This window comes from Pan paniscus, chromosome 15 (assembly GCF_029289425.2).
Source record: "Pan paniscus chromosome 15, NHGRI_mPanPan1-v2.0_pri, whole genome shotgun sequence".
NCBI lineage: Eukaryota > Metazoa > Chordata > Mammalia > Primates > Hominidae > Pan > Pan paniscus.
Genome location: NC_073264.2, coordinates 103,800,110 through 103,820,874, shown reverse-complemented (window position 1 = coordinate 103,820,874; position 20,765 = coordinate 103,800,110). Strand labels below are relative to the sequence as shown.

The 20,765-nt window shown below is 42.1% G+C and overlaps 1 protein-coding gene and 1 pseudogene across 2 annotated transcripts in view; one reads left to right on the top strand and one right to left on the bottom strand.

Annotated features, from left to right (window-relative positions):
- RCOR1 (REST corepressor 1) overlaps window positions 1-20,765 on the bottom strand; it is a 136,899-nt gene that overhangs the window by 58,642 nt on the left and 57,492 nt on the right. The gene's annotated exons all lie outside the window — the stretch shown is intronic.
- On the top strand, window positions 7,644-8,747 carry LOC106635509 (large ribosomal subunit protein uL23-like; annotated as a pseudogene).

The following is a 20,765-nucleotide window of genomic DNA, read 5'->3' as shown; positions in this document are numbered from 1 at the left end:
TGTCATACTCTAATACCTATATAAAAAGGACACATGAAACTCCAAATTACTCATCAGTAGGACTCAAAAAGATAATAAATAAAGCTTTTTAAAAAGGTAAATTCTGGCCGGGTGAAGTGGCTCATGCCTGTAACCCCGGCACTTTGGGAGAGGCCAAGGCAGGCAGATCACTTGCTGTCAAGAGTTTGAGACCAGCCTGTCCAACATGGTGAAACCCCGTCTCCACTAAAAATATAAAAATTAGTCGGGCATGGTGGCACACACCTGTAATCCCAGCTACTCAGGAGGCTGAGGCCGGAGAATTGCTTGAACCCAGGAGGCAGAGGTTGCAGTGAGCTGAGGTCACGCCACTGCACTCCAGCCTGGGGTACAAAGCAAGGCTCTGTCTCTAAATTCTTATAATTCTTATTCTTAAATGTATGGACTGGCCACCCATACTTTCAATATATCCTGAGATGCTACATGAGTAAATTTAACTTAATTATGTTAGGGACCAAAAAACGTTTTATGACTCCAAAATTTTTGGCTTCTGACGTTGGGTAATCAAAAAGATAGAAATCAAAGGGAATGGCAAGAGTACATATGATTACTATTGCTGTAACAGTTATAAATGCTTACTATGTGCTAGGCACTGTGTACTCTGACGTGCCTCAGTTCATTTCAATCTTACGACTATCCATTTTATAGATGAGAAAATTAAAGCACAGAGAGATGAAGTAAGCTGCCCAACATCACACCTATGAGCAGTGAAGCTGAGTTGAAGCTTAAGGAAGAGGTATGAAAACAGCAGAAGACAGAGTCGGTGGTGTTAACCATTATGCTACAATGCCTAGATTTTAAAGACACCATAAATTATGATCAAAAACCAAAGAATATAAAGAACATTTTTCCTCCCCATGATATCCACATTAAGTATTTTAGCATTTAAGTTAAATGGCTTAAGAATTCTCAACTGACAACAGTTCACTCTCTATAAAATGAGGAAGTCAGAAGCAACTTTGGTATTTAAATACCTGTATCTTTTCTTTTCTCTTTTTTTTTTTTTTTTTTTTGAGACCGAGTTTCACTCTTGTTGCCTAGGCTGGAGTGCAGTGGCGCGATCTCAGCTCACTGCAACCTCCGCCTCCTGGGTTCAAGCGATTCTCCTGCCTCAGCATCCCAAGTAGATAGGATTATAGGAATGCGCCACCACGCCCGGCTAATTTTGTATTTTTAGTAGAGACAGGGTTTCTCCATGTTGGTCAGGCTGGTCTCAAACTCCCGACTTCAGGTGATCTGCCCACTTCAGCCTCTCAAAGTGCTGGGATTACATTAAATATCTGTATCTTTCTACAAACTATATACCTCCTGTCTGGTTCTCTCTTATCTCTTCCTTTTTAAATGCTGAAAGTTTAAATTGGAACAAATAGGTCCATGATTTCCAATCACCAGCTCTCTGGAATTAAAATCTACAATAAACATAGGCACGCTATAAAGTCCTTAAAAACTCAAATCTCATGTTCTCCTAAATTTACGGGAAAAAATTTTTTGCCTCAAAGATTAGCGATTTCACAAAGAATTTAAAAGCTAAACAGATTTTTTCTTTGAGGATTTTTTCCTCCATGATAATAAATGCTCTATTCACTTGTTTTTAAAAAACAGAAACATTTAAAAAAAAATCTTAACTTACATCACAGGTGGTTAACGAGGGGTATGTATACTCCCACTAGCACCGCCCCGCCCCCCTGCAAAAAAGGAGAGGGACTGTAACAAATAAAAAGGCAGGCAAGAACAAAGCTGGACAGGGAGAGAAGACAGACAGAAAGGGCTTCAGCAGATAGCCGAGGTAGAAACTATCATGCCACAACTGACATACACATAACCAATTACCATTGCTTACTTTGTATTGTATTACCCAGTAAATACCCAACTAGATTGTTAATTCCTTGGTAACAAAGAATCCATTCTTCATTCTTGTACTGCCACTGCTTACCTGACCTGAAGTAGTACTGTTCGGTCAATTGCTTTCCATAGGTCTTCAGCTGTCTTGATTCTTAATTTTAGCAAGATTTATTCTCATTAGCATCACCACAACAGTAACTGCATTACCGCAGCAGTAACTATCCTCAGAAGAAATGTTCTAAACGTGTATAGTGTGTTCTGTCCTTTGGTATAGTGTTTTACACCTCCAGGGTGAACAGAAGAGAGGATGTGATGTAGAGGAATTAAACAGCCACATGAATAATAACAAGAGATTTTAACAAAAGTTGACCTTTCCCCACGTTTTCTCTACCACTTTTTTAAACATCAGTGTTCCCTGGGTTCCTCTTTTTCATCTGGTATTAATTACTCCTCCTATGCCATAACATCTAACACTGCAAATTTCTCAAACCACATTTATTATGGTAATGACTTCTAAATCTGTATCTCAAGACAGAATACACATATAAGCCAAGAACAACTCAAAAAGCATCTTGACACAGCTTATCGCCCTCTCATTCACCCTTCCCACTATCAACAACAAGCTGTTTCTTCTTGTTTACCTAAAAAAATTAACACTATCACTTGTATAGTCACCAACTCCCAGCAATATGGCTGCAAGTCATCTTGGAGTCCCCTCATCTGCTACTAGCACTCGAGCACACACACTCTGCAAAACCCACTGAGCCCCATCCACTAATCGACTTTTCTCAAATCCATCGCTCTCCAACCCTGCTGCCACTAACCTTCAGTTTCCAACTTCATGGTTTCTCATCTTGTCCTGTCTTAAAGGTTGCAGGCTAAATTCGGTCTCCCCAAATTCAGTTTCTCGAGAACACTAGCTAGAGCAATCTTTCTGAAGCACAATTCATTATTTTTTATTATTATCATTATTATTATTATTGAGACAGAGTCTCACTCTGTTGCCAAGGCTGGAGCACAGTGGCACTGTGTCAGCTCACTGCAACCTCCATCTCCTGGGTTCAAGCAATTCTCCCGAGCAGCTGGGATTACAGGCACCCACCACCACGCCCGGCTAGTTTTCATATTTTTAGTAGAGATGGGGTTTCACCATGTTGGCCAGGCTGGTCTCGAACTCCTGACCTCACTTGATCCACCTGCCTTGGCCTCCCAAAGTGCTGGGATTACAGGTGTGAGCCACCACGCCCAGCCCATTCTTTATTTTTTTAAGAAACAAGGTCTTGCCCTGTTTGTCCAGGATGGAGTGCAGTGATGTGATCATAGCTCACCGCAGCCTCAAACTCCTGGGCTCAACCGATCCTCCTGCCTCCCCTCCCAAAGTGCTGGAATTATGGGCATGAGCCACCGTGCCTGGCCCTGGAGCATAATTCTGATCAAATCACTTTCCATGTTAAAAGTCCTTCCTGAGATATGGATCATAACTCCCTTCCAGTGTGGGCTGTGCATAGTGACCTCTTTCCAAAAAGGGGTTGTATGGAAAGGGGCGGAGCAGGAGATGGAAGAGTACTTTACAGCTGAAACTTCTGACAAACTCAGACGTTTCCACTGTAAAGTACTCCGCCAGGCAACACAGGTCAACATGAGCAGTCATCAGTCATGTTGATGGTATGTACCCTTGGATGGGATGAAATGGCACTCTACGTCTGTGGTCTTCCTACCCCAAACTCATAACCTTAGTATAATAATGAGAAAAATGCCAGACAAATCCCAATTGAGAAACATCCTGCAAAATTTCTGATTAGTACTTCTTAAAACTAAAACATCATCAAAAACAAGAAAAATCTTGAGAAACTGTCACAGCCAAGAGGAACCTAAAGCAACAAGGCAACTAAATGTAATGTGGTATCTTCGATGGGATTCTGGAACAGAAAAGGGGTATTAGGTAAAAACTAAGAACATAAGAATAAATTATGAACTTCAGGTAATAATTACAAATCAATCAATCACTAATTGTAACAAATGTACCATACTAATGTAAGATGTTAATAACGGGGAAACTGGGTGTAGGGTATATGGAAACTCTTTGTACTATCTTTACAACTTTCCTGTAAATCTAAAATTATTCCAAAATAAAAAATCCTTCTGCTGCTTCCCCCGTTGTCTTTAGGGAAAAAACCCATGGCATGCAAGACCCTTCATAATCTGGCCTGCTTATTTCTAACCTATGTCTCACCCTCAGGACTCTATCCCTCACACAGTCATTACATTTCTGGGCCTTTTTGCTTTGCCATGACTTTCCTCTAACCCACTTCCTTCTCTTTATCTTTTCCCACCAGCTAACTCCTAATAATGCTTCAAGACCCCTCAAGGATCACCATCTTTGTAAGTCTGCTTACTCTCCTAGTCCAGGTTAGCAGTCCATTCCTCTTCAATACTCTCATAACACTGGGGACACCTTCTCTATCACAGTTTAGGCTTTTGTCATTAATGATTTGCATAAAGACATGTGGAGAAAACAATGGCTTTGTAAGACTCAACTACCAGCAGTAACTACCATTAATGGCTTTTGAGCCAGTATGATCTAATATAATTATTAACTATTACTACGTGCCAGTAACTGGGCTAACCACTTCACCTATCTGTCACATAACACACACCAAAAAAGCCCTATGAGATAAGAACTGTTGTAGTCCACATTTGAAAGAGGAGTTAAGTGACTTGCACTTAGATCCTAACACTGGTCAGCATCTGAACTCACATCTGGGACTCAATCCCATGGTGGACTTGTATCCCATTTTAACCACTTTGTTATTGAGTGATGATGAACAAGCTACTTAGCTTCACTAACCCTAAAGAAAAATGGAGAGGATAATGCCTACCTTGCATGGGTTTCTATGAGAATTAGAAAGGCCACCTTAATATTAAGTACCTGGTACATACAGATGCTCCTCAGCTTACAACAGTGTTAGTCCTGATAAATGCATCACAAATTGAAAATATTGTAATCCAAAAATGCACTTAATACACCTAACCTAATGGGCATCATAGCCTAGCCCACCTTAAACATGCTCAGAACACTTACATTAGCCTGTAGTTGGGCAAGGCCATCTAACAAAGCCTATTTTATTTAAAAAAAAAAAAAAAAAAGTGTTGAGGCCAGGTGTGGTGGCTCATACCTGTAATCTGTAATCCCAGTACTTTGGGAGGCCGAGGTGGGTGGATCACCAGAGGTCAGGAGTTTGAGACCAGCCTGACCAACATGGAGAAACTCTATCTCTACTAAAAACACAGAATTAGTCAGGCATGGTGGTGCATGCCTGTAATCCCAGCTACTCGGGAGGCTGAGGCAGAAGAATCACTTGAACCCGGGAGGCAGAGGTTGCAGTGAGATTGCGCCACTGCATTCCAGCCCGGGCAACAAGAGCAAAACTCTGTCTCCAAAAAAAAAAAAAGGGCGGGGGGGGGGGTTGAATATCTCATGTAAGGGTATTACACCACATATTGCTAGCCGAGGAAAAGATCAAAATTCAAAATACAGTTTCTACTGAGTGTGTATCACTTTTGTACCATCTTAAAGTTGAAAAATACTAAGTCGAATGCTTAAGAACTGCCTGTACTTAATACTTCATAAATGATAGCAATTATGATTTTCTTTCTCCTCTATTATTTGCCATCTTTCAGACCGTGGTATCTTCAGTGTCTAGCATATTATAAGTACTTCATAAATGTTAAGTAAATTAATATGCATAACATAGGTTAGGTAGCCAATTAATGAAAAATTTTAGAAAGGGAGTATATTGTTCTATTCCCTTTCCTTAAACACAGCAATCCAGACTGACAAGTTTGAGAACCAAGAAGGCTGGGCAGCAACTCATGTAGACCTGATCTCTGGAATGCCACCCACTCCCTCTCTTCTTGTATCTCTCTTTATAATAGCACTCTACCCTTTAAGGGCATAAACTCTATTCCCATGGGAAGGTTATTTCAAAAATACTATGATTTGCAATATTACAAGCTGACAAAAATGAATAATTTCCCTTAGAACTGGCTCAAAGCCAGGCATGGTGGCTCATACCTGTAATTCCAGCACTTTGGGAGGCTCAGGCGGGTAGACGATTTGAGGTCAAGAGTTCAAGAACAGCCTGGCCAACATGGTGAAAACCTGGCTCTACTAAAAATGCAAAAAAAAACCAAACCCAGCTGGACGTGGTGGCTCACACCTGCAATTCCAGCTACTAGAGAGGCTGAGGGATGAGAATCACTTGAACCCAGGAGGCGGAGGTTGACATGAGCCAAGACTGCACCACTGCACTCCAGCCTGGGTGACGGAGTGAGACTGTCTCAAAAAATAAAAATAAAAAATAGAACTGACTCAATCACTTTCCAGTAATCTGAGTTCAGCTAATGCCTAATCTATGTCCCTTTTCTGATTCCCCCAAGAAGGAAGTTAGATGCTAATCAAATGCTACTGAAGTCAACTCTGCACTAGAAACTGGAATTGTATAGTCAGTTCCTAACTAATAACATCTTATCTTCTCTCATTCTCTTGGACTCACAGGTGCCTTGGACTGGGAATCGATTTTCTCTAAGAGAAACCAGAAACACTTTTCTTCCATGTTATCAATATAACAAGCTTATCATTTACCACCAATGTAATTTCGCCACATATGATCCTCAAACCTAAACAAAGACAAAACACTTCAGAGACCAATTAATTTCACAGTGAAATGTTTTAGGCTCAGGTTTCTCCTATTTCTCTGAACACTGCCCTATCAGTAATGTAACACACTAATCAGAATGGGCAAGGCTGTATTGATATTTCACCACCAAGCAATCCAAGAGAAAAAAAAGCCCTGAAGCTACAGTCTGACTGATGGTGAGGCACCACAATCTTATGAAATACAGAGAGCCCAGATTATCCTATAACACAATTACTCCCAATATCACCATAACCCAGAGAAAACTTCTAACTACTGTACCACCAGCTAAGGACATACCTTTACACCAATGTTGTAAGAGTTCCTTATAAAAGGTTGAATTAGGAAAAAAGACAATATGAAATTCTTTGCAAAAGTTTGGCAAAACAGGATGTTAGAAGGGAACATAGAAAACCTGTCCACTAGAAATGTTGAGAGAAGTTGCATTAGTCTGTTTTCACAATGCTGATAAAGACATACCAGAGACTGGGCAATTTACAAAACAAAGAGGTTTAACTGGATTTAACAGTTCCATGCGGCTGGGGAAGCCTCACAGTCATGGCGGACGGCAAGGAGGAGCAACTCAGTCTTACGTGGATGGCAGCAGGCAGAGAGGAGCACTTGTGCAGGGAAACTCCCCTTTTTAAAACTATTAGATATCTCATGAGACTCATTTGCTAGCAAGAGAAAAGCACAGGAAAGATCTGGCCTCATGATTCAATTATCTACCACCAGGTCCCTCCTACAATATGTGGGAGTTATAGGAACTACAAGATGAGATTTGCGTGGGGACACAGAGCCAAACCATACCATAAGTGTACTGTAAATAAGTTCAGGCTTTCTGAAGGGTAGTTTGGCAATGTTTACCCGAGCCTCTAGCAATTTATCCCAAAAGAAAATATTCATAAAGCTTTGCAAAAACTTATCTACAAAATTATTCATCAAGTGCTGCTGAAAACAGCAATAAATTGGAAAGAACTCAAATGTCCAACATAATCTTATAATCTGGTACAATCATATCATGGAAACTGTACACATTAAAAGCTGCAGAGCCCTCTTCACAAGATGGCACCGAAAGCAAAGAAGGAAGCTCCTGCCCCTCCTCAAGCCGAAGCCAAAGCAAAGGCTGTGAAGGCCAAGAAAGCAGTGTTGAAAGGCGTCCACAGCCGGAAAAAAAAAAGATCCACGCATCACCCACCTTCCAGCGGCCCAAAACACTGTGACTCCAGGGGCAGCCCAAATATCCTCAGAAGAGCGCCCCCAGGAGAAACAAGCTTGACCACCATATTATCATCAAGTTGCCGCTGACCACTGAGTCTGCCATGAAGAAGAGAGAGGACAACAAGACACTTGTGTTCATTGTAGATGTTAAAGCCAACAGGCACCAGATCAAACAGGCTGTGAAGAAGCTCTATGACATTGATGTGGCCCGGTCAACACCCTGATTCGGCCTGATGGAGAGAAGGAGGCATACGTTCAACTAGCTCCTGATTATGATGCTTTGGATGTTGCCAACAAAATTGGGGTCATCTAAACTGAGTCCAGCTGGCTAATTCTATGTATATCTTTTCACCAGAAAAAATAAAAAATAAAAAGTTGCAGAAGTATGTACATTTAATGACTTGGGAAAACCATACATGAAGTACAACATGCAAATGACAACAAACTGCTGCCTACTACAAAATCACCCAGTCTATAACAACTCACAGGCAGGGCACAGTGCTCACGCCTATAATCCCAGCACTTTGAGAGGCCAAGGCTGGAGGATTGCTTGAGGTCAGGAATTTGAGACCAGCCTGGGCAACAAAGTGAGACCCTGTCACTACAAAAAAAAAAAAAAATTAGCAAGGCATTGTGGCTCACACCTGTAGTTCCAGCTACTTGGGTTGCTGAGGTGGGTGAACTCCTTGAGTCCAGGAGTTCAAGGCTGCAGTGAGCCATGATCGTGCCATTGCAATAGAGCCTGGGCAACAGAGCAAGACTCTGCCTCAAAAACAAACAAAAACTCATGTCCAATTCAAATTATGTTTCCATAAGCTAACTACATATGCTAACATCTTGCTATAGCCGGTTGTCTCATCCCACTTCACCTGCAGAAATGCCCGTCCTGCGCTGAAGGAACTCCCTCTGCTTACCTCTAATGAGAGACCTAATACTCTAGGAAATACTTTCCCCCATTGCTTTTCCTGAAGCACTTAATACATAATTATACTGTTGACTAAATTTTTCTTAATGAGAAACTATTTCTTCCCTCTGAGTCTTACAAGGTTTTGAAACGTTGAGAATAGACATACTGTAGTTTCATGAAAGAGGATGGAATTACTACCTATCTTTTGGTGAAACTAAAAACAGAGCACTATCAGTCAGGTTTTTTAAAGCCCACATAATTATAAGTGACTTTTCTTTCTTTCTTTTTTGAGACAAGTTCTCACCCTGTTGCCCAGGCTGGAGTGCAGCGGCACAATCTCGACTCACTGCAACCTGCGCCTCCTGGGTTGAGGCAATCCTCCCACCTTGGACTCCCAAGCAGCTAGGACTACAGGTACCCGCCATCACACCCAGCTAATTTTTTGTATTTTTAGTACAGACAGGGTTTCACCATGCTGCCCAGGCTGGTCTCGAATTCCTGGGCTCAAGCAATCCACCTGCCTTGGCTTCCCACAGTGCTGGGATTACAAGCATGAGCCATGGCACCTGGCCTATAACTGACTTTTCTGTTACTGATCCAGATTTGTGAGGATTTTATTAGACTTCTACCCCCACATTCTCTCTTTACAGTGCTTTATCCCTTTGAAAAAGAGCTGAGCAATATCACTAATATACAATTTTGCCCTTTTAAAAAACTAATCTGAACCAATTTATGAGATAGTAATCTACACAAGTCACCCCATACTAAGGAAATATCTATCCTTATAATATTATGTTTTTAGATGAAAGGATGAAAATTACCATGCAATCTCTTTATCAGCATACCAGTATAGTAATAATCACACTTTAACAACAGCCAAAAACCAGATGCTGTCAATTTCTCATTACTAGTCCCAGAAAAGACACATCTATTTTCTTCTTGATTTAGAATAGATTAAAAAGTTAATTTTGGCTGGGCACAGTGGTTCACATCTGTAATCAAACTGTGGGAGGCCAAGTAGGGAGAACCACTTGAAGCCAGGAGTTAGAGATCAGCCTGGGCAACACAGCAAGACTCCGTCTCTACAGGGCATGGTGTTGCACTCCTGTACTTCCAGCTACTTGGGAGGCTAAGGTGGGAGGATTGCTGGAGCCCAGGAGTCCAAGGCTGCAGTAAGCCATGATCATACATCAAGCTGCACTCCAGCCTGGGTGACAGAATGAGACCCCATCTCAAAAAAGGGGGGAAAGAAGTTAATTACAGAAGATATGAAAAAAAAAAAGTTTTACCCAAAAGCAAATCTATGCAAAATATCTTCAAATTTTCATGTTGTTTAAAAAAACCCATTCAAACCACAAGTATCACTCATAATGTATATCACATTCTTAAAGTTGTTTTACTAAAATCAGCATATCCACAAGATAACCCATTAGGATGAATTAAACAGATGGGCTCAGAACTCAGACCATCGGTTTGAAATTCTAGGTGTGTACCTACAAAATTTAAATACACTGGAAAAATTATTTCAAACAGGGCTTTCTCATTTGGAACCAGTGGTTAAAGATAATCTCTACCTCATAGTGACAGAATTAAATGAGATAATACATGCATAAGGTGCTTGGCTAAATGCCTCAGCACACCATGAGCATGCGACTCACCAGATTATTTATCTTATTATGAAAGTCAGTGTCTGGAGTAAAAAGAACAGAAAAACCACCTAAAAATAACTCAACATTAACTACTTCACGCTTCTTGACTATGGCTGTCTTCTCCCACATTCCCAAACACTGATCTAGGCTCTAAGTGGCTTATTCAGGTTGCAATAACGTCCTTACCAAACTTTCTGCCTCCTTTCTCTGCCTCCAAATTCAAATTTATTATATAAATGGCAGCAGCAGATACCTCTCCGTTACTGTCCATGTGACACTTCACATTACCCTTGCAAGAAGTCACCCCAAATTCAAGCAACTCTAGAAACTATTAAAGCTACAAAGAACTTCATAAATAGAGTTTACTTAAAGGTGGGGAAACCATACACATGAAGTGTCTTGGCAGAGGTGATAGTGTCAAGGACCCCATGCCTATTCCAGCCCAGAGCTCTCTCGGCCACACTTTATTACATTATTACATTCCCAGAGCTTTCTTGTTTGACACGTATGTGTGCCAGAATTGGTTCCTTGTCCTGGTATTCTGCCACTTTGCAGGAATCTCCAGTAAAATAAGATGAATTTTTATTGTTGTTAATATTGTTACCCACCACCAGAATAGCCAAAATAAAAACGGAAGACTTTATGAGCCTTAATGATTCTGGTACCTCACTATTTATAAATGCTGATCAGATGAGACATTTGTTTTGATAGTGAAGGCCAATGCAACCCTGCATCAACAAAACTCCACTTGTTCATATGCAAATATAAAATTGCAGTAATTTATCCAAGTATTTATGGAGATTTTATCTAAAGAGCTTCTTTTTAAAAAGTCAAATAAAAAGTCCAGTAAGTGGGTAGAATAACAGGCAAAGACCTTTCCTAGAAAAAGCAGCTTCCTCGTGGGAGAATTTCAAATAATTTATGTAAATATTCCCCACTCCCCTCTAGGAGATGGAGCTTAAATCTCCCCGACTTGAGTGTAGGTTGGACTTACTAACTTGTTTCCAAAAAAATAAGTATGGAAGGTGGTGAGTGTATACAGTAGAGAAACAACCTTGGCCACGATTAACATTACCAGCAATAAATCATGGAGTAGCATGCACTACACCTCCCACCACTCCAATCATATGAATTCCCCAAATTCATAACCCTAGTCTAGTCATGTGAAAAACAGCAAACTGGGGAGACATCATAATTAAATGCAATGCATACAGTACCCTGGATTGGATTCTAGAACAGAAATGGACATTAATGGGAAAACTAGTGGAATCTAAATAAAATGTGGAACTTAGTAATGTTATCAGTGTTGGTTTCTGGGTATTGACAAGCACACCTTGGTGATGTAAGAGGAACCCAAGTGAGGGGTCTGATAATCCATAGCATACAGGAAAAGGATGGGGGGTAGGTAGGTAGCCATCCTGTTCCTGAGAAAAGAGTCACATTCTAAAAACTTTCCATAATTCAAGTCATAAAAGTAAGAAAACCATTTTTATTATTATTTTTTTCAGAGTCTCACTCTCACCCAGCCTGGAGTGCAATGGTGTGATCTTGGCTCACTGCAACTTCTTACCTCCCTAGTTCAAGCACTTCTCATGCCTCAGGTGATCTGCCTCCCAAAGTGCTGGGATTACAGGCATGAGCCACCGTGCCTGGTCTCACACATATGGATTAAAGCCACCGCACCTGGCCAGAAAAACCTTTTTAAAAAAGAAGGCCCAGCGCAGTGGCTCACACCTGTAACCCCAACACTTTGGGAAGCCGAGGTGGGTAGATCATCTGAGGTTCAGAGGTCGAGACCAGCCTCACCAATATGGTGAAACCCCGTCTCCACTAAAAATACAAAAATTAGCTGGGTGTGGTGGTGGGCATCTGTAATCCCAACTACTTGGGAGGCTGAGGCAGGAGAATCACCTGAACCTGGGAGGCAGAGGTTACAGTGAGCCGAGATCATGCCACTGCACTCCAGCCTGGGCAACAGAGCAAGACTCCGTCTCAAAATAAATAAATAAAAATAAATTAAATTAAATTAAAAAGAACACCCCTCATAAAGAAGAAAACTCTTTCACTTGTTTCAGAGAGGCGATATAATGGGAAACTGGCCTGTTCCAAGTTTGCCCTTAATTCAATCTTCTTTTTTTTTTTTTTTTGAGATGGAGTCTCACTCTGTCGCCCAGGCTGGAGTGCAATGGAGTGATCTAGGCTCACTGCAACCTCCACCTCTGGGGTTCAAGTGATTCTCTCACCTCTGTCTCCCCAGTAGCTGGGACTACAGGCGCGCACCACCAAGTCCGGCTAATTTTTGTATTTTTACTACAGACAGGGTTTCACCATGTTAGCCAGGCTGGTCTCGAACTCCTGACCTCAAGTGATCTGCCCGCCTTGGCCTCCCAAAGTGCTGAGATTACAGGTGTGATCCACTGCACCCAGTCAGTCAATCATCAGATCTTGAGAGTAAACATGTAAAATGATATTTAAAATTCCACTAGATTAATAAACCAAAATCTCTAATATCAAAAAGGATGAGTAAGATTCTGTGTTATATTAGTCTTAACTTAAGCAACAAAAACATCATTAGAAAAGTTAAGAAATTAGCTCCAAGAAGAAGTAAATCGGTCTTAAATTAGGATTAAAACATGGGTTTAAATGAACCAGTATGCCATTACTCCTTGAACATGAGGACATATCACCTAAAAGGACTCACCAAAAGCATACATACAGGTGGGAAATCCTAAATCTATGCACTGACACTAAGCACACATCCATATCCAGCACTGTGAGGCACAACACTTTGCAAAGATATCCTCAAAAATATTTTTCACGAGTTTCTACCCTGTATGTGTTTTGGGTTTACAAAGTCAACCTAAATTATATAAGGGAAAAAAAAAAAAGATTAGGCTTTAGAAGATGTTTCTGGCCAGGTGCAGTGATTCACGCTTATAATCCCAGCACTTTGGGAGGCTGATGCGGGTGGATGACATGAGGTCAGGAGTTCACGACCATCCTGGCCAACATGGTGAAACCCCTCTCTACTAAAAATACAAAAATTAGCCATGCATGGTGGTGTGAGCCTGAAATCCCACCTGCCTGGGAGGCTGAGGCAAGAGAATCACCTGAACCTGGAAGGCGGAGGTTGCAGTGAGCTGAGATTGCGCAATTGCACTACACCCTGAACGACAGAGTGAGACCTGATCTCAAAAAAGAAAAGAAAAGAAAACTTTTCTGAGCAGGCACTGTGGGAGTAATCCCAGCACTTTGGGAGGCTGAGGTGGGTAGATCGCTTGAGGTCAGAAGTTCAAGACCAGCCTGGCCAACATGGTAAAACCCCATCTCTACTAAAAACACAAAAAATCAGCCAGGTATATGGTGGCAAGCCTGCAGTCCCAGTTACTTAGGAGGCTGGAACAGGAGAATTGCTTGAACCCAGGAGGCAGAGGTTGCAGTGATGGCACCACTGCACTCCAGCCTGGGTGACAGAGTGAGACTCCATCTCAAAACAAACAAATAAATAAAAAAACAGAAACATTTTCTTAAAAATGTCTCAGCTTGGCGGGACACCGTGGCTCACACCTATAATCCCAATACTTAGGGAGGCTGAGCAGGCGGATCGCTTGAGGTCAGGAGTTTGAGACCAGCCTGGCCTACATGGTGAAACCCTACCTCTACTGAAATACAAAAATTAGCTGAGTGTGGTGGCACATGCCTACAATCCTAGCTACTCAGGAGGCTGAGGCAGGAGAATCGCTTGAACCCAGGAGGTGGAGGTTGCAGTGAGCCTAGATCACACCACTGCACTCCAGTCTGGGCGACACAGCGAGACTCTGTCTCCAAAAAAAACAATAAAAAAATTTAAAAATCTCAGCAAAGTGATTTCAAAGAATGAAAAGAATCTGTTTCCACTCAAATAAATGGGTACATCAAGGAACATTACAACTTATACAAGCTTAATCTTAATTTTGGAATCCACTGCATTAGTTGGTTCATAGGTTTATTTCACGTGTGTGTGTGTGTGTGTGTGTGTGTGTGTGTGTGTGTGTGTGTGTGTGTGAGAGAGACAAAGTCTCACTCTGTTGCCCAGGCTGGAGTGCAGTGGTGTGATCTCGACTGACCGCGACCTCCACCTCCCAGGTTCGAGGAATTCTCTTGCCTCAGCCTCCTGAGTAGCTGGGATTACAGACGCCTGTGACCACGCCCGGCTAATTTTTGTATTTTTAGTACAGACGGGGTTTCACCATGTTGGCCAGGCTGGTCTTTAACTCCTGACCTCAGGCAATTCGCTCGCCTCAGCCTCCCAAAGTGCTAGGATTACAGGTATGAGCCACTATGCTCAGCCTTCTCCTTCATTTTTTTGTTTCATACATACAACCAGTGGGAGATAGGGGACAGACAAGCTAGAAGGAAATATTTATTGATCACCTATTATGTGCCAGACACTTTCACAAACATGAGCTTGTAATCTTCGCAACTTTCTGAACTATTCATAGATACCTAAAGCAGTGCTTAAAAAATTAAGACTATAAAAACCATAGGAAAATATTGTGATAAAGCAAAAACAAAAGCAAATTATAAAACATGCCATAGTTAAGGTATTGAGAGGAAGGAATGTCAATGAGCTTCACAAAGGGAAAAATGCCCATGAGTCATTCAGCTTCCTGCCATTCTAAAGTAAAGTACAACAGGTCAGATATTCTCCAGTATTTAAACAGAATCCTTGTAGAAAATAAATCAGAAAACTGCCTCCAGGAAGGGAAAATGGAAGGCCAGGAATGCCTAAGAAATGTACTTCTCTTGTGCATAACCCTTTTGCATCTTTTAATTTTCTACCATATGCCTGTATTGCCTATCCAAATATTCAACAAAATTTAGCTTAAAAAAAAAAAAAAAAAAAAAAGGTTGGCCGCGGTGGCGAATGCCAGAGATCCCAGCACTTTGGGAGGCTGAGGAGGGAGGATGGCTTGAGGCCAGGAGTTTGAGACCACCACAAAAAATGTTTTTAAAGTGAGCCAGGCATAGTGTCACCTACCTCCAGTCCCAGCTACTTGGGAGACTGAGACAGGAGGATCCTTTAAGCCCAGGAGATTGACACTGCAGCAAGCCTTGATCATGTCACTGCACTCCAGCCTAGGTGACGAAGAGATCTTGTCTCAAAAAAAAAGGAAAAGAACAGGAAAAAAAAAAAAAAAAAAAACTCAACCACAGGGAAAGAGGTGTGGCCAAGATGCCAATTCTGTTTTTTTTCTTTTTTAAAAAATTTTTTTCTTTATTTTCTTGTAGAGACAGGTTCTCACTATCTTGCCCAGGCTGGTCTCAAACTCAGGCTCAAGTGATCCTCCCCATCTTCGCCTCTCAAAGTGCTGGTATTACAGGTGTCAGCTAGTGCGCCTGGCCTCATTAATTCTAAATTACAAAGATCAGACTTAATCATATTCCCTCTGCAGAGAACTGTGGTTCCAACAAACACACTACTCCCTAGGCCACCCACATCACGAAAAGGTGTGTGTCATCGGAAACCCACAGCCATTATGCAGCATTACTCAAATACTAAATGACAAGCTCAAATTAGAACTACATCTTGTCTTTTACCTACTCTTCATTTTTACCCAAGTGCCTGGCTCAAAATGGAAACTGTATTTTACATGATGGCTATTGTATTAGTCTGTTCTCACACTGCTATAAAAAAATACCTGGCCGGGCGCAATGGCTCAGACCTGTAATCCCGACACTTTGGGAGGCTGAGGCGAGCAGATCACCTGAGGTCAGGAGTTCGAGACCATCCTGGCTAACACGGTGAAACCCTGTCTCTACTAAAAATACAAAAAATTAGCCAGGCGTGGTGGCAGGCACCTGTAGTCCCAGCTACTCGGGAGGCTGAGGCAGGAGAATGGCGTGAACCCGGGAGGCGGAGCTTGCAGTGAGTGGAGATCGCACCACTGCACTCCGGCCTGGGCGACAGAGCCAGACTCCGTCTCAAAAAAAAAAAAAAAGAAAGAAAGAAAGAAAGAAAAAAGGAAATACCTGAGATGAGACCAGGTAATTTATAAAGAGAAGAGGTTTCATGGGCTCAAGGTTCTGCAGGCTGTACAGGAAGCATGATGCTGGCATCTGCTCAGCTTCTAGGGAGGCCTCAGTAAACTTATAATCATGGTGGAAGGCAAAGGGAAAGCAAGCACATATAACACGGCCAGAGGAGGAGCAAGAGAGACAAGAGGGAGGTGCTACACACTTTTAGACGACCCGATCGCCCGAGAGCTCACTCACTATCATGAAAATAGCACCAAGGGGGATATCCACCCCTATGATCCAATCATGGGCCCCCACCTCCAACACTGGGGATTACAATTCGACACAAGATTTGGCTGGGGACACAGATTCAAACCACAACTATCAGCTATAAACATCTAACACAAGCCTTTTAGGAACTACTAAAGAGTAACACTATAGGCTGCACGTGGTGGCTCATGCCTGTAATCCCAACGCTTTGGGAAGCCGAGGCCAGCCTGGACAACGTGGCAAAACCCTGTCTCTACCAAAAATAGAAAAAATTAGCTGGGCACGGTAGCGAGTGCCTGTGGTCCCAGCTACTCAGGAGGCTGAGGTGGGAGGATCGATTGAGCCCAGGAGGCGGAGGCTCCAGTGAGGCAAGATTGCACCACTACACTCCAGCCTGGGTGAAAGTAAGACAAGTCTCAATTAAAAAATAATAATAGGCTGGGTGCAGTAGCTCACGCCTGTAATCCCAGCACTTTGGGAGGCCGAGGCAGGAAGATCATGAGGTCAAGAGATCGAGATCATCCTTGCCAACATGGTGAAACCCTGTCTCTACTAAAAATACAAAAATTAGCTGGCGCGCGCCTGTAGTTCCAGCTACTCGGGAGGCTGAGGCAGGAGAATCGCTTGAACCCAGGAGATAGAGGTTGCAGTGAGCCAAGATCACGTCACTGCACTCCAGCCTGGCGACAGAGCGAAACTCCATCTCAAAAAATAGTAATAATAAAACTAAAAAATAAAAATAAAAAGAGTAACACTATAAAATTCAACAGCTGGTATTTTCAAACAGTTTTTTATCCACACTCCCCTCAAATCTTCCCGATACACATTCCTCCCATTTTATTTGCACAGTTATACATGCTAAGTATTCATTATTTATCAACAGTAACATTTTTGTTAAGTGGAAGATAGAAAATGTTAAAGCAGGTGGTTGTTACGTATCTATGGGAAAAAGTCAGCTGGGAGGCTGATTCTAGGTGACAAAAATAGAATATGCTAGAAAGAAATGTAGTTTGGAGAATTTTCACCCAAATTAGAGTCTCAACGAAAGGACACAATAAAATACTGAAATACAGATGTGGGTGGATGGTGTAACATTTGAAGGGAACTGTTCAGAAGAACAAGCAGACAGGCAAGCTTAAAAGAAACAAATAATATAATCACCTAAAGAAAACAGGGCGTTTGAGGACACAGAATTAGGTAAAGGAACACTGCCAGAAGACTAGAGGAGAGAGTGTTTGTAATTCACTGCTCAGCCTTTCTTCCATTCACGTAACTGGGCAATGAAGACTTAAGGTGTTCACTGTTAAGTCATTCTTTAACGCAGCAAGCATTTATTTGGTGTAGCATAACAGTCCTGAAATGGAATCCCAGCTCTGCCTAGACTGAAGGAGAGTTCTCTAATCTCTTTAAGTTTCAATTTTCTCTTCTATAAAAATGGAAGAAACAGTTCCTTCTTCAAAGAGATTAAACAGCAAGTTAAAACAAGTAGCAAACGTTCTGGTACATAGTAGGAACTTAAAATAATCAATCCAAACACCACGAATAGATTCAATCATAAGGACACTTTTAAGAAACCCAGTTACAAGGCTCATATCTAAAGCAGATTTAGCAAATTAAATAAACAAAAATAAAACATTCCTAGCAATTTCTACTTATTCTAAGCCAATTCAGCATAAAGATCCTCCAGTGTAAGTTCCCTTTTATTTATGAAGCCTACTGAGAATCAACTTGAGAGACCTTCAGCCACAAGAAATCAGGTCTACAGGGCTATCTAAATAATTAGGGGGCCAGGCATGATGGCTCATGCCTATAATCCCAGCACTTTGGGAGGTCAAGACAGGAGGACCCGTTGAGCCCAGAAGTTGCCAGCAGCAGTAGTGAGCTATGATGGTGCCACTGTACTCTAGCCTGGGAAACAAAGCAAGACCCTGTCTCTATAAATAAATAACCCATTTATTTTGCAAGTGTGCTTATTCATATCAATTCACTTCTGGTCAACAAGCCAAAAAATAAGATACATAAATATAAAATAAATCAGTTCACTTCTTCTCTAGTCTCTTAAGCTATTTTCAAATTCTTTTTTCTTTTTCTTTTTTTTTTGAGATGGAGTCTCACTCTGTTGCCCAGGCTAGAGTGCAGTGGCGCAATCTCGGCTCACTGCAACCTCTGCCTTCCAGGTTCAAGCAATTCTCCTGCCTCAGCCTCCTGAGCAGCTGGGATTACAGGCACCTGCCACCACGCCCAGCTAATTTTTGTATTTTTAGTAGAGACGGGGTTTCACTGTGTTGGTCAGGCTCATCTCAACCTCCTGACCTCGTGATCCGCCTTCCTCGGCCTCCTAAAGTGCTGGGATTACAGGCGTGGGCCACCACGCCTGGCCTATTTTCAAATTCTACACCCTTTATTAATAGCAATACTCAGCTCTGAAGGCTGTGAGACCCCTGATTTCCCACTTCACACCTCTATATCTGTGTGTGTGTGTCTTTAATTCCTCTAGCGCCGCTGGGTTAGGGTCTCCCCGACCGAGCTGATCTCAGCACCAAACATACTGTCAAATTCTTCTAACTAGTCAACAATGTACTGTGCGACAATGTTAGTTTCATTAGCTGCTAGTGAATTAGGAGTTAGTGTTTTAAATGAGAACGTTCTCATTAAGATACCTGTATTCTATTATGAGTCTAAGTCTCATTGTCTAATACAGGAATTATTAGTAATAAGATAATTAAGTTATTCAATAAAGAGCAAACCAAATATTTAACATCTAAGAGTAAGGACTCTAAATCAAGTCCTGTAAGTTTAAAATATCTCAAGTCAGTTCCTAACTCAGTTGGTAAAGAACACCCACAATACCAATGAGAAGGAAGAGACCAATAACTTAAATGTTTATCCCTTTATATATAACAATTGCAGAATAACCAATGTTTTGCAGACACAGAAATTTCACCAAGTACTGCTTCTCCATCAGTAAAATGAGAAGCATGAACTTACTCTCTAGAGTCCATTTAATAGAAAAATTAAGTGGCTTAATCCTGTCTACAACTTTCACGTCTGACTTCCCTTTCCCAACATCCAAGGGAATCCTGTTCTGTCTTTTAACTGAGTGGATGTGGCGAGGTTTGTAGAATGTGTGTGCTTTTTTCCTACTCTCTTCCTCTGATCCTTCAAGCTTTATTAACATACTTCAGAATAGACTAATCTCAGTCATTAAGCACTGCTGATCACTGATTCCTCCATCCATCCATCCATCCATCCATCCACCCACCCACCCACCCATCCATCCACCCATCCACCCACCCATCCATCCACCCATCCATCCATTTATTGAATCAGGATCTTGCTCTGTGCTCTGTCCCTCAGGCTGAAGTGCAGTGGCACTCACTGCAGGCCTCTAATTCCTGACCTCAAGTGATTCTCCCACCTCAGCCTCCCAAAGTGCCAGGATTATGGGCACCAGCCACCATGCCCATGGCCACTATGATTCTTTTTTTTTTTTTTTTTTTTTGCGGTGGAGTCTCGCTCTGTCGCCCAGGCTGGAGTGCAGTGGTGCAATCTCGGCTCCCTGCAAGCTGCACCTCCCAGGTTCACACCATTCTCCTGCCTCAGCCTCCTGAGTAGCTGGGACTACAGGTGCCCGCCACCTCACCCAGCTAACTTTTTGTATTTTTAGTAGAGAGGGGGTTTCACCATGTTAGCCAGGATGGTCTCATCTCCTGACCTCATGATCCACCCATCTCGGCCTCCCAAAGTGCTGGGATTACAGGTGTGAGCCACCGCGCCCGGCCCAAGGCCACTATGATTCTTTAAGCTCTCACCTTTCTTCACTGCCTTCATACAGAACCAAGTTAGATAACCAATTCATTTTCTTGAGGATCATTCCTAATGCCAATTTCGTCAACCAGATTTTTTACAGTAAACAAAGCCCATTCTAGCTAATATAAGCAACTAAATGGCTCTACAGGAAGGTCATCAAACCAGATTTACAAGCCACGCAACTAGGACAACACCAGAATTACCCCACAGAACTGCTTCAGTGGAGGTCTTAACTGCTGCAGGTGTTAAACACAAGGACACTTGGCAGTGCATAGTGGACACCACCGCTAGAAAACGCTGCCTCTGAAACCTGGCAGCCATGCTTGTCTACTT